The sequence below is a fragment of the Euprymna scolopes genome, chromosome 42 (assembly GCF_053919585.1).
Source record: "Euprymna scolopes isolate OS-2025 chromosome 42, ASM5391958v1, whole genome shotgun sequence".
NCBI classification, from domain to species: Eukaryota; Metazoa; Mollusca; class Cephalopoda; order Sepiida; family Sepiolidae; genus Euprymna; species Euprymna scolopes.
In genome coordinates, this window is record NC_136523.1 from 37,473,937 (window position 1) to 37,486,436 (window position 12,500).

The window sequence follows — 12,500 nt, forward strand, 5'->3', positions numbered from 1 at the left end:
TCGAAAGAATTGTGTGTGTGTGTGTGTGTGTGTGTGTGTGTGTGTGTGTGTGTGTGTGTGTGTGTGTGCGCGCGCTCGCGCGTATATATATAGGCGCACACGCGCGCATATGTGTGTGTGTGTGTGTGTGTGTGTGTGTGTGTGTGTGTGTGTGTGTGTGCTAAAAATGGATCATGTATTGAGCTCGGATTGAATTGTAGATATCTGGAAAAATAGAGTTTACGAACACGATTGAATATTTTCTTAATTAAAACTTAAGTCCTTTAAGTTTAATTTCTTTCTTTCTCTTTCTCTGTATTTCTTTCTTTCTTCTCTCCCTCTCTCTCTCTCTCTTTCTCTTGCACCTCTCTCTCGTTATATCTCTCTTTTTCTCTCTCTTCCTCCCTCTTACTTTCTCTCTATCCCCTCACTATTTCTTTCTCTCTTTTTTTTTTCGTTAGCTTTCTTTCTCCTTTCTTTTTCATTTTCTTTTTTCCCCTATCTATCTCTTTCTCTTTTCCCCTCTCATATTATAATTTATTCCTTTAATTCAGTTGACTTATACAATTCTTGACAGTATCTGTTTCGTAGCGCAAAATCAATCACTTAATTATTATATCAATCAGTGAATCTATTATGCCCTTAACTCATCAGAAGAAATAGCAACAATCAATCCATCAAAAGGAAATAAAGTGTGATTTGACATGATTAAAATCCGAAAAATTGGATGAGAAGCTGCAAATACCTTTACTATGTTTCCATTACGCCATTTTGAATTTAGAAAAAAATATTTATTCATTTACTTTTTTTGATGGATTGATTGTTTCTATTTCTTCTGATGAGTTAAGGGCAAAGTAGATTCACTGATTGATATAATAATTGAGTGATTGATTTTGCGCTAAGAAACAGATACTGTCAAGAATTGTAAATGTCAACTGAATTAAAGGAATAAATTATAAGATGGTTAATATCATGAAATTTTGAATATAACCTTTCGTCATTTATTCTCTATATTGCTCTGTAATTACATTGAGCTTCTTAAATAAGGATTGATATATATTATAAGAAAATATATTTCTACAGAACTATATATATATATATATATATATATATATATATATATATATATATATATATATATATATATATATATATATATGTATTATATATGTGTGTGTGTGTTTAATATACATTGAGCTTCTTAAATAAGGATTGATATGTATTATAAGAAAATATATTTCTACAGAAATATATATATGTATTATATGTGTTTGTGTGTGTTTGTGTGTGTGTGTATAATATACAAGCTCGACGTTTACTTGTTTGCAATTTTTATTTTGTGTTTATGCCGTTTTGTCCCCAAACATTACATAACGGAAAAATACACACTTCTCTTTTCTTTTTAAATATATTTGAAAATGATTCCGATGTAGACAGAGTATTTTATAGAAAGAACTAAAGCGAATAACATTTTGCTCTTCTTGAAAGCATGCTGAGACGATCCATAATTAAAACGGACTAATCTGAATCAAATAGTGAAGAAAGCTATCGATGACAACGCAACAATGACGAGAATTATTTTACTTTATTTTTTAAATTGTTTTCATTTTTTTTTTAATCCTTTGTGATGAGGCTTCATAATATGTGCATTCATTGTTTTTGCGGACTGTTATCCTCATCTTCAGAGTTGTTGTTGTTGTTGTTGTTTCGCTCAACTCTTCCTCTTGCCGACTTCAGGTGATTAACAGCGACGGAATAGTTTTGCAATTTATCCCCAGTAATTACTGCCTTCCATAGTTATTCTCGTCTCACCACGATTCGGCCAACTAATCCTCTGGCCGACTTTGGGTAGAATTGAACCCGCTATCTTCAGACAATGCTCACCTTGAACCGTAGAGATTCAACGCTTCTATCCACTGTGCAAAGGGCTCCAGAAGGCGATCAAGGTTGGATATTATGACCTTATAAAGCCAAGAGTTTTGTTCTTATCCGGTCTTCCTTTGTCAGATCCCGAAAGGCGATCAAGGTTGGATTTTATGGTCTTATAAATCAAATTTTGTGTTTTTGTATGGTCTTCCATTGTTAGGTCCGTACCGAATGGTGTATATATATATATATATATATATATATATATATATATATATATATATATATATATATATATATATATATATACAGTTGTGCCCGATATTATTCATACCCCCCCTTGAAAATTGAGTTTATTAGGTGTAACTTTGTTAGAATTTATTGTTTACGTCCATATTGATACATATTCTTAATAAACCTCTTCTGATCATTTTCGTCATCTTAAAATCTCGGGATACTTGTAATAAAAGAAATATACAGCTATTTATAAAATCTGCAATGTTCAAAAATAATCATACCCCCTTATTTTTTCAGTATTAATCGAGTTTCTGACTGTTTGTTTCCTGTTTGATTCTTATTTTGAATGCTTTTATACAACCTTTGATTAATTTCATTTCGTTTTTTGCATTTTTCAGAAATTAAAATGATATCAACTGAAAACCAATAAAAGAATAAAAATTATTAGAATGGGGAAGAAAAAAGAGCTTAGTAATGATCTTAGGACTAAAATTGCGAATTCACATAAGGATGGTTTAGGTTAAAAGTCAATTTCCAAGAAATTTGAGGTCCCTACAGCAACAGTACAGAGCATCATCAAAAAATTCCAGAGCCACCACACAACAAACAACTTGATTGGTAGAGGAAGGAAAAGGAAACTGTCTGCTAGAGCCACCAGGAATATTGTAAGAAGTGTTAATGCAAATCCAACCACCACTACTAAGGACATTTTAGAAAATCTGGAGTCTTCTGGCATAAAAATATCAAGGCAAACATTGCAAAGGACTCTGCATGAAAATGGTCTGAAAGGAAGAAGACCAAGAAGGACTCCATTGCACACCGGAAAACACCTTGCAGCACGTCTAAAGTTTACTAGGAACCATGTGAATTCTCCAGAGTCCGTTTTCTCAAGTATTTTGTGGACTCACGAAACAAAAATTGAATTGTTTGGCCATATGGATGCTTCTTACATTTGGAGGAAGAAAGGAGAAGCTTACAACCCAAAGAACACCATACCCACGGTGAAACATGGTGGTGGTAGCCTAATGTTTTGGGGCTCCTTTTCGGCTAGTGGTCCAGGTAGTTTGGTCAAGATAGATGGAACCATGAAGAAGGAGCAATATTTGGAGATACTCCAGAAAAACATTAGACAGGATGCGGAGAAGCTCCATTTAGGACCAAACTGGGTCCTTCAACAGGATAATGATCCAAAACATACTGCCAAAATAGTTAAGAAATGGTTTGAGGATAATCAAATTAATGTTTTCGAATGGCCTAGCCAGAGTCCCGACCTGAACCCTATCGAAAACCTCTGGCACATATTGAAAACTGAGGTTAAAAAGCGGAAACCTAGAAATTTGAGGGATTTGGAGAACTACTGCATTGAAGAATGGTCAAAAATCAGTGTTGATGCTTGTAAAAACCTTGTTGATAAATATCCAAAACGGTTACAGGCAGTTATTAAGAATAAAGGGCATGCTATTGACTATTAGTAAGAGAGGTATGAATAATTTTGAACTAGTGCCATTATTGTTTTTCTTTGTATAATGTTTCAAACTTGCATAATTTATTTATTTGTTGAGTTTAAATTAAATGCTTATGCTTGATTTATTGTTTGAAATCCCTTTAATATTGTCTACCTTCTGGTTTGAGCAATAATCTTATAGAAATCTCAAAGATCCGAGGGGTATGAATAATATCGGGCACAAGTGTATATATAATTTGAGATGAAGCTTCATAATCTATTTATTCCTTTTTTATTAATTATTTTTTATTTTTTTATTTTTCCGGACTGTTATCCTCATCTTTATAGTTGTTGTTGTTTCACCACGTTTTGGCCAACTTATCCTCTGGCCTTCTTCAGGTGATTAACTGCGACAGGGATAGGAATGTTGAGTCTTGTAACTCATCCCCAGTAATTACTGCCTTCCATAGTTGTTGTTGTCTCGCCACATTTTGACTCAGCATTATTATCCCGTCATGGTGAACCACCTGAAGAAGGCCAGAGGATGAGTTGGCCGAAACGTGGTGGAACAACAAAACCAAGGAAGATGAGGATAACAGTCCGTAAAACAAAATGAATGCTCAAATTGGCATTATTCGTTAGATATATATATCTATATTATCCAATCGATCGATGTAGTTTCATTTCTCCGCTTTGTCTTTCTTCGCTTTCCCGCTCTTTTTATTCATCGATTTTACTTTTACCACCTTCTTTTTAAAACAACTCCCCCTTATTCTCCCGAGGATCACCTCCTCCCCTTCATGATCTCTCTCTCTTTCTCTCTCTCTCTCTCTCTCTCTCTCTCTTTCTCTCTCTCTTTCTCTATCTGTCTATCTATCTCTATCTATCTATCTATCTATTTTTCTCTCTCTATCATTTCATTGATAACCGGATATTGGTTGGTCATACCTTTATTCGAAAATAAAACGAATCCATTAAAATCATTTTTTTTTTTTTTCAGAAAATTATCCTCAATTTATGGCGATCGGCATGTAGTGAGTGGTGAGAGAGGGGCATGTCTTTTTTCAGTTTTTGACATACGTCCTCAAATATCTATTTTGGAAGCTATTGGGCGGTTAGTCACGTTAAAGTTTTTCATAGAAATTTTGTTGCTCTGCCACGATTAAGTTTGCTTTAGCATTTCAACTTTCTGTATGTATCATGCTTAAGTTTGAAATAGCATTTTCTTTTCTCTGTCATGAATAAGTTTGAAATAATATTTTTGTTGGTCAGTCCAAATGCTATTTAAAACTTAAGTTTTAAATAGCATTTGCCTTTGTTTAGCTCATCGTTCAAATTGAATGTTCGTTGATATGTCATGCTTACGTTGAAAATATCATTTTCGTTGGTCTATCACGATTATGTTTAAAATATCATTTTCGTTGGTCTATCACGATTATGTTTAAAATATCATTTTCGTTGGTCTATCACGATTATGTTTAAAATATCATTTTCGTTGGTCTATCACGATTATGTTTAAAATATCATTTTCGTTGGTCTATCACGATTATGTTTAAAAAGCATTTTCGTTAGTTTGTCACGATTATATTTGAAATAACATTTTATTTAGTTTGTCACGATTATGTTTAAAATAGCATTTTCGTTAGTTTGTCACAATTATGTTTGAAATAACATCATCGTTAGTTTGTTACGATTGTGTTTGAAATAGTATTTTCGTTAGTTTGTCACGATTATATTTGAAATAACATTTTATTTAGTTTGTCACAATTATGTTTCAAATAGCATTTTCGTTAGTTTGTCACAATTATGTTTCAAATAGCATTTTCGTTAGTTTGTCACGATTATTTTTGAAATAGTATTTTCGTTAGTTTGTCACAATTATGTTTCAAATAACATTTTCGTTAGTTTGTCACAATTATGTTTAAAGTAGCATTTTCGTTAGTTTGTCACGATTATGTTTGAAATAGTATTTTCGTTAGTTTGTCACAATTATGTTTGAAATAGTATTTTCGTTAGTTTGTCACGATTATGTTTAAAGTAGCGTTTTCGTTAGTTTGTCACGATTATGTTTGAAATAGCATTTTAGTTAGTTTGTCACGATTATGTTTGAAATAGTATTTTCGTTAGTTTGTCACGATTATATTTGAAATAACATTTTATTTAGTTTGTCACAATTATGTTTCAAATAGCATTTTCGTTAGTTTGTCACGATTATGTTTCAAATAGCATTTTCGTTAGTTTGTCGCAATTATGTTTCAAATAGCATTTTCGTTAGTTTGTCGCAATTATGTTTCAAATAGCATTTTCGTTAGTTTGTCACAATTATGTTTCAAATAGCATTTTCGTTAGTTTGTCACGATTATGTTTCAAATAGCATTTTCGTTAGTCTGTCACAAGTATGTTTGAAATAACATTTTCGTTAGTTTGTCACGATTATGTTTAAAGTAGCATTTTCGTTAGTTTGTCACGATTATGTTTGAAATAGTATTTTCGTTAGTTTGTCACAATTATGTTTCAAATAACAGTTTCGTTAGTTTGTCACGAATTTGTTTCAAATAGTATTTTCGTTAGTTTGTCACGATTATGTTTGAAATAGTATTTTCGTTAGTTTGTCACAATTATGTTTCAAATAGTATTTTCGTTAGTTTGTCACGATTATGTTTAAAATAGCATTTTCGTTAGTTTGTCACGATTATGTTTCAAATGGCATGTTCGTTATCACGTTAGGCTTAAGTTTAAAATAGCATTTTCTGTTATTCTGTTATGCTTAAGTTTAAAATAGTATTTTCGTTAGTTTTTCATGCTTAAGTTTAAGATAGCATTTCATTGGTCTGTCATGCTTATTTTTTAAATAACATCTTCCGTTGTTTGTTTGGCTTAAGGTTTAAATAGAATGTTCGTTGATATGTCATGCTTAAGTTTGAAATACCATTTTCACGTCTGTATTACACTCAATTTTTAAATAGCATTTTCGTTAGTTTCTATGCTAAAGTTTGCAAAAACATTTTTTTTCTGTTGTTTATGCTTAAGTATAAAAAATAGCATTTTCATTGATCTCTTACGCTTAAGTTTTAAATATTTTTTTTTTTGGCCTTTGCTATTTTTAACTTAAGCATAACTTAACCGTGACAGATTTACCAGAACGCGATTTCAACCTTAAGCCTTAAACGCTTAAGTTATGCTTAAGTTTGAAATAGCATTTTGTCTTTCTGTTACCTTTAAGTGTGCACTTGCATGTTTGTTTTTCTGTCACCTTTTAACTTGAAATAGCATTTTAGTTGGTCTGTCACGTTTTAGACTAAAAAAAAAATTACATCGTAAACCGCGCTGATTAAAAGGACGCCCCTTAAAGATTATTTTTAGTTACGAATCCTTTCTCGCACTTGGCAGCGAACGACTTCTATAATATTATACAATTTAAATTAGTTTATTAGTAATTTTTGTTTAAAATAAATAAATAAATAATAATAACGGAAAAATACAAAATTACCAAAGAGAAAATGGCAAAAGAAATCAGTCGATCGAAACAAAATTGTAAGGCAAGAGAAAGATAATCAAAATAAAGAAATCCGGGTCGGCGCTTTTTCTTGTTTAAGAAAATCATTAATTACCATTACTTTCCCGCCTCGACACTACTTAAAAAATCTCTCGCTGCCTCATGTCCAACTAGCCTGGTTCATTTCTCTTTTTTTTCGACCGCACGCCGGCCACAGCAGGCCCCTTCTCGCCTTCACTTCACTCCACCAGCGTCGATTTTTTTCTCTCCAACAACGTGGTGTCCTTTTTTTCTTCTTCAGATGCAAGCCCGAGCACACTTGTTAATTTGCATACGTGTCCCAACGCTGCTCCTGCTGCTTATACGATCGCTTGCTATCCATCCTTCGGCTGCTACCGTTGCTGATGTTTTCATACTCACTCATATGCGCTATGTTACAATTCAGACGACGCAGGTTTTGATGCTTTGGTGACCTGCGATGAAAGTCGAATCTACTATAGGACCCTAACCTAACCCGAATCTACTACTAGGACCCAGAGACCGATAGACAATGAGATAAAACAAATCCATCCAGAAACTTATGATAATCCTTTTTTTTTTACAGCACGAGCATTATCTACACGCACTGGGTTCCCACTGAACAAACAAGGAGTACTATTTCGAGATTTTAAGGGAGTTCAGGAAGAGATTCCGTCGAAAGAGACCAAAACTCTTCAAATCGGGTCAGTGGCGTTTCCACCAGGACAATGACCCAGTACACAACCCCATACTTGTCAAAAACTATTTGACCAAGGTGAGCTTCAAGACAGTTCCTCGCCCTCCTTATAGGTCAGACCTTGCTCCCCATGACTTTTGCTTATTCCCTAAGCTCAAGGAAAACAATAGAGACTGTTGTTATGAGATATTTGAGAAGTTGAAAGAGGCTGTGATGAGGGTCATTAACACGATAACACAACAGGACTCCCATGGGACTTTCAAGAAGTTGTTGGAATGTACAACAAGTGCATTGCAGCCGGAGGAGATTACTTCAAAGGGGACTAGAGTTTCATGTGTATACTATCAATAAAGATACCCATACAAAAAAGTCTGGAAACTTATTGAACGCATCTGGGATATAAAACTGTGTGTGTGTGTGTGTGTGTGTGTGTGTGTGTGTGTGTGTGTGTGTGTGTGTGTGTGTGTGTGTGTGTGTGTGAGAGAGAGAGAGAGAGAAGTCTTTCTGGACTCTAAAACGGTGGGATTGATTTTTATGAACTTTCACACAGACGTACTTTATGTGCCTGGAAGTGTTCTTAAATACGTTTTCAATATGTATCGATAATCGATAATCGAAATAATCCGATGAAAGAAGGAACAGGCGATTTTGAATAAAGTTAACGCCTTATACAGCCTAACATCACAATTGATTTGAGAAGTTTTATTATCACACAAGCCGAAAGGCCCGACATATAAAATCAACAGCAGATTCTTTGATATGACGGGAGCGCGTTCCTAGTGAATGTTTCTTCTTAGAACACAATTGAACCATGATACATATATAGGCATATAAAATCAATAGCATGTTTTTGCCCTCCTCCTCCCTCGACCTGAACCCGTTTGGTCATACTCGAGAACATCACCAACATGACCTCCCAAAACACCAAAACTAACCTGATCGCTGCCATCCGCCGAGTATTCCCCGAGCTTCCGCCGGCGCTTGTGAAAAAAGTATGCTCCCAGTGCCGGACCTGTATCGAGGCGGTGATTGAGGCTGAAGACGGCTACATTAAATAGATTTCAGCTCTACTACGTAATCAAGTTACCTGAATTGATTTTTTCTTTCAATAAAAGTTTTAAAATAAAACTGTAGTGTTGTTTTCTTTAGGGTGATGCTTTTTATCGTTTAACCTGTAGATAGAAAGACAGACAGATGGATAGATAGATTGAGAGAGAGAGAGAGAGAGAGAGAGAGAGAGAGAGAGAGATAGACAGATAGATAGGTAGATAGATAGATAGACAGATAGACAGATAGAGAGAGAGAGGGAGGGAGAGAGAGAAAGATAGATAGACAGACAGATAGATAGATAGATATGAACAGATTGAGATGGATGGATAGATAGATAAATAGATAGATAGATAGATAGATAGAGATAAAGAAAGATAGCTAGATAGCTAGCTAGCTAGATAGATAGATAAAGATTTTAAAGCAGTATTGGATTCTGTAAAATTCACAAATTAATCTTACAAAATAATATTTTTTAAAATGTGACCAATTTTCTTCTATTTATTTATTTTATTTTATTAAATTGCGAAAAATCTTGGAGTTATTAATTTTATTTATAAAACTGAGAGAAATTTGGTTTTACTTCATGTTATTCATTCAAAAATGAGAAGGAAAAAAAGGAAAGAGTTAAGATGTCTGACTTTAACTCAATTAACATACGACACAAATAACGTCAGATCACCGAAGTTAAGCAACGTTGAGCCTTGTCATTACTAAAATGGGCGACCATTTGTGAATTTCAGGTACTGTATGTGTTCTCACCTTATCTAAGAATTCTTTCCAGTCAGTCTTCGGTCTCTTCTTGCCACTGGACTCAGGCAGTGCTGATTCAGGAGAGGTGTAGCTGGCGATTGCACAACCCTTGCCTCACACTTACACACGCAGGTGGTATCCATTGTCTCCTGAAACTGAACGGAAGCATCGCATTTATTCAGTTGAGACTAAATAGGTTTTATTCATTTATTGGGTTGAGAAGAAACTTCTTGCGGAATTTTTAATTTTGATTTCAAATGATGTACTTCCAAATAAGTTTTCGTTATAATAACTTTAAGATGAAAAAAAAAAAGCAAATTCGCACAATTTTCTTATTTCAATTCAAGCTAGGACGGAAAGCTGTAGAAACAGCTCGCGATATCAATGAAACGTTTTACCCAAGAACTACCACTGAACGCACAACACAATGGTGGCTTAAGAAACTTCGTGGCGGCGATGAGAGTCTTGAAAATGATGAGCGTATTGGTCGGCAATCGGATGTTGACAATGATTAATTAAGATCGTTAGTCGAAGCCAATCTACGCACCTGTTCGAGAACTTGCTTCTGGATAAGATGTTACGTATACGACGATTTCCAACCACTTGAGATAGATTGGAAAAACAAAAAGAACTTGATAAATAGGCACTTCACGAATTGAACGACCAAAAGGAACGCTATTATAAAATGCCATGTTTCTTTTTTTTACGCTACAAGAACAAGCCGTTTCTCGACCGAGTTGTACCTTGCGATGAAAAATGGGTTATTTTATAACAATTGGCGACGCTCAGATCAATGACTGGGCGCCGACGAAGATCCACAACAATTCCCGTTTTTTGAATGAAGGCGAAAGCATTACGGCGGTGAAGTACTGTCAACAAATGGATGCAATACATCAGAAACTTCGACAACAACACCCAGCATTAGTCCACAGAAAAAGCGTAATTCTCCTCCACGACAATATCCGACTGTGCGTTGCTAAACCGATCCTGCATAAGTTGAACGAATTGGATTATAAAGCTCTGTCTCATCCGCCGTACTCTCCCGACCTCTCACCTACTGACTAAACATTTTTCAAGCATCTCGACAACTTTCTGCGTGAGAAATGCTTAAAAAACCTAAGCGATATCGAAAACGCTTTCAGCAAATTTATCGCCACCAAAACGCAAAGTTTTTTTTTTTTTACGTCACTTGCATAAATTAATTTTTGCGTTGGCGAAAGTGTGTTGGGTTTGATGGTGCTTATTTCGATCAATATTTTTTTTTGTTTTAGCCGAGCTATGTTCATCTGAATTAAAAGTAAAACACCGCAAGAACTTTCTTGTCAACCTGATAATTGAGAATGGCGTACGTTTTATTTATGATTTATGATTTTGTTATTTTTATATAAAGTCAGAAAAAAAAAAAAGAAATGTCCAGTCGCGTCTTAGATTAGGGAAGGGACATTGGGAAACACCGAGTGTAGACGATTCGCATCAAATTTAAGAAAAAACGACCGGAAAAAGTGATTCAAATAAAAATTAAAATAAGACTCCCGGACAACGCTGGACAGGAAGACGTAATGAATGTAAATGTCCATGGAATCGTGAAAATCAGTGTATGAAGACAGCGTTTATATTTAAAGATTTGTTTACGCGTTTCGATGAGAAAAAAAAAAGTGGTTGAACTTGTTTTTAGTTTTTTTAGGTTTAATTTATTTTTGTGAGAAAACAATTTAGAGTGAAAATAAAAAAAAGGAAAATATTAAGATGGTTGACTTTGACTCAATTAACAAAAAAATTAATTCGTGTACAACCATCTCCTTTCTGGTCTCCTTTGATCAGACCATTTTTTTTTATGCTAAGCTGTCATCAAGGCTAAAAGCCGCTCGAGGATAAGGGTTAATGAGGTGGATAGATTGTCGGTTGAATGATGAAGAATGTTATGAGAGGATTTTTTTTTTACTAATGAGTCAGCACTTATCAAGGCTAAAAGCTATTCGAGGATAAGGGTTAACGGGATGGATAGATTGTCAGTTGAATTATCTAGAATATTATGAGAGGATTTTTTTTATACGAATAAGTCACTATTTATCAAGGTTAAAAGCAACTCGAGGATAAGGGTTTATGAGATGGATAGATTGTCATTTGAATGATGTAGAATATAATGAGAGGATTCTTTTAATACAAATGAGTCGCCACTTATCCAGGCTAAAAGCCGCTCGAGGATAAGAGTTATTGAGATGGATAGATTGTCAGTTGAATGACGAAGAATATCATGAGAGGATTTTTAATACTAATGAGTCGCCACTTATCAAGGCTAAAAGTCGCTCGAGGATAAGAGTTATTGAGATCGATAGATTGTCAGTTGAATGATGAAGAATATCATGAGAGGATTTTTAATACTAATGAGTCGCCACTTATCAAGGCTAAAAGCCGCTCGAGGATAAGAGTTATTGAGATGGAGAGACTGTCAGTTGAATGATGAAGAATATTATGAGAGGATTTTTTAATACTAATGAGTCGCCACTTATCAAGGCTAAAAGCCGCTCGAGGATAAGAGTTATTGAGATCGATAGATTGTCAGTTGAATGATGAAGAATATTATGATACCAAAAACAAGAAGAGGAGAGAAGATGCTAGGAAGATGCGACGTAGCGATGGCAACAGAAATAATTGTGTGCGAGAGGTGAATGGTAGAATATTGAGATTGTTGGGGGGGGGAGCGAAATTGGAGGACTACAGTCAATATTCCAAATTTCAAGATGTTGTTCATCTTACCGTTTATTTCTTTCGGCATTTAAAATGTTCAATTCTTGACAGCACCTGTTTCGTAAAGAATTGAACATTTTAGCATGCTTAAAGAAATTAACGGTAAGTTAGACATATTGGAATTGTGAATATAGTCTTGTTATTTATTTGTAAATGCTCTGTAGTTTCATCGAGCTTCATAAATTAAAGGATTGGTATAAGGTGAAAAATAATTG